This window comes from Colobus angolensis, unplaced genomic scaffold, assembly GCF_000951035.1.
Source record: "Colobus angolensis palliatus isolate OR3802 unplaced genomic scaffold, Cang.pa_1.0 Scaffold126, whole genome shotgun sequence".
In the NCBI taxonomy this organism is placed as follows: Eukaryota; Metazoa; Chordata; class Mammalia; order Primates; family Cercopithecidae; genus Colobus; species Colobus angolensis.
In genome coordinates this window covers 7,204,827-7,207,975 of record NW_012113808.1, presented here as the reverse complement: position 1 = coordinate 7,207,975, position 3,149 = coordinate 7,204,827, and positions in this window count along the sequence as shown.

The window sequence follows — 3,149 nt, the reverse complement described above, 5'->3', positions numbered from 1 at the left end:
AAATATGTTAAGGAAGGAAGATGAACGTTCCCCTTCCTCCCTTCCCCCTCTCTTTCTACCTTCCTACCTTCCTTCCTTCCCATTTGAAGTATAGCCTAAGCTGTTATAACTAAGATCCTAAAATATTGTAACCCACACAAAAGAGTGTATTTCTTCCTCCTGTAAGAGTCCAAATCTGTGGGGATAAGTCTACCATTTCCAACATGCAGCTTCCGAGACTGCTCATAGCCATTCCTCAGCAGGAAGGGGCAAGAAAAGCAGAGTTCCAGGGCAAGCCACTTGTTTTGAGAGAGGTGGCCCAGACGTTATACACATCACTTCTCCTAACATACCTTTGTCCTGAACCTAGTCACATGGCCACACTTAGCTAAAAGAGAGGCTAGGAAATATATACTACTTGGCTGGCCAAATTAAACCTGGGAAATTCTATTACTGAAAGGAAGAAGAAGATGGTTGTTGTCTCCATCTACAGATGGATGAGTTTGAGGTGCTTGCATAACATCCTGATGGACAGTGAAGTTGTATATTTGATTCTGGAGCTTAGGAAAGAGATCTACACAGGAGATATGGATAACAAGTTGGTAAAGGCTGATAAGAGCTTTGTTAGAGGAGTTTTTTCCTGTCTAAATGGCTGTTCCATCCCAGAAGTCTGACCCACTTGGAAACCAAGACAGTTTTCAAAGTACCTCCACATTGCAGGGTAAAGACTGACCTCTTTTAGCACTGCTTTGTCCCATTGGAACAGCATGTAAGCCAGCTAGACATCACCCATGAATTCATTTCAGATCTGTGGAAGATGAGGCAAATGAGACAGAAAGAAAATGTTTCTAGCTTTTACCTACACAGTGGTGACAGAGAACAAGAAAGGATGGCACACTTGGAGAAAATATGCTTGATGAATAGCATCATTTGTGTAAATAGACGCCAGAGTTATTGGCAGCAAATAATAACTATGCCATGAGCAAAAATCCACCTGGGCAGTGGCAGCACTGGTATTTACCATGGCCCTTTGGAAAAGAGTGACACATTGCTGCTTTTGAGACTCTTTGGGGGAAAACATGACAACACTATCATGTTTTTAAAAATTTCAAGATGGTACATTTGGTTACCCTAATCCTAAAGTGGATTGAGCAATCAGGTATACCATGGTAACAAACAAGAAACTGATTCTGGCCAAATTAAGCAGGAAAGGACTTTATTGGAAAGAAGTTGATTAACTCACAGAATCAATGGGAAAGCTGGAGAATGAGACTCAGAAAATAGGCAGATTCCAAGGCAGTGTCTACTATTCTTGGTAAAGCCTTTTTATTTTAGTTTTTTAGGATTTTTTTTAACACAAGTTTATCAAGGCGATGAATAGTTCCTATTTCGAGAAGAAAAAAAGATTCAAGCTGCATTTTCTTTGTCTTTATACTTTTAGCCTTGTCTTTAAATATTTCCCAAAATGTTTTATTCTCATCCTGACAGTGCTACTAAAGGCTGAACAAGCTTTCTTTCCTTGTCTGAATTATGACCAAACCCAGAGGAGGTGTTTACTCATCCCCCTATTCATCTCCTACACTTAAAAAAACCTGCCCATTAGTTGTTCCTAAAAAGTATTTTAGGAAATTGGGACAACGTGTTAAAACTGTAAAACAAAAGAGAAATTTCTTAAAGAATACCTAACTTGACCAGCTTGACCAACATGGTGAAACCCCGCCTCTACTAAAAAAAACCAAAAAACAAAAACATTATCTGGGCATGGTGGCACGTGCCTGTAATCCCAGCCACTCAGGAGGCTGAGGCAGGAGAATTGCTTGAACCCAGGAGACGGAGGTTGCAATGAGCCACAATGGTGCCACTGCACTCCAGCCTGGGTGACAGAGAGAGACCCTGTCAAAAAAAAAAAAAGAATACCTAACTTGAAGGCAGGCAAAGAAAGATTTGTACAGATTGGGCATTGCTAATCTGAAAATTTGAAATCCAAAATGCTCCAAAATCTGAAACTTTATGAATGCCTATACAATGCCAAAAGTGGAAAATTGTATACCTGATACATTTGCTTTCTGGTTGTTCAATGTACACAAACTTTGTTTCATATACAAAATTATTAAAAATATAGTATAAAATTACCCTCAGGTTATGTGTATAAACTATATATGAAACATAATTGAATTTTGTGTTTAGATTTGGGTCCCATCCCCGAGACATCTCTTCATGTATATGCAAATATTGCAAAATCCAAAAAAACCTGAAATCTGAAACACTAGTGGTCCCAAGCATTTCAGATAAGGGATACTCAAACTATATTGTCATACTGAACGAAGAAAGAATCTGAAGGCCAAGATACGCTGAAGAATAGGCAATTCTGAGGTCAAATCCTGCTTTTGGTACTCAAAAGAGTTAAGGGGCGGTGAGCATTATACAGTATTTCTAAAGATGCCTGTCTCTAATGATGGTATTTTTTCCATGACCTTTAGCAGCAATCTTTGTTTCTCTAAAATGGGGCTGTGCTTATAGGGCTACCTCCCAAAGATGCTGGCAGGAATAGCTTACAACTAGTGGGGGAAAGGAACTTGCTTTGAAAAAACTGAAAGTGCTAAAAATAAGAATAGCATTGCCTTAGAGTCTGTGTTTGTTATTCTTGCAAGAACACAGTTCATCATATATAGAATCTTTTTCTTTACGAGAGAATTGGGGCAGGACCTTTTTTTGCACATGCAGCGAGACATTGTCTGCACTTGAAGCTGATCTTCCCTAGCCTGGTGATGAGGTACCTACACCTGGAGATTAGCTGAGATGGGGGCTGCTGCTCTGAGCTGTCACTCTTCACTCTACCTTTAGGCAACTTTCCTAGTTATTGGCCAGAATCCATTCTCTGAGCTGGGGACCACCTGCTAAGAAGCCCCACCTGGGGCTAAGTCTGCCCCTCAGACTCACAGGTTCGGTTTTCATTTATTCATTGATGCATTCCACATTTTTTAGCTTCACCTGTATTCTTTGCCTTTGCTGTATGCTAGGGATACAAAGTCAACCAAATCCTGGCCCCTGCCCTCAGGGACCTTATAGTTAGAAATGAACTTTACATTGAATTTCTCAAGATGAGGGACTGGTCTTTTAAATCTGTTTTACCAGAACTTAGAGTAGTGTTTCAAAATATGTTTTTGGTT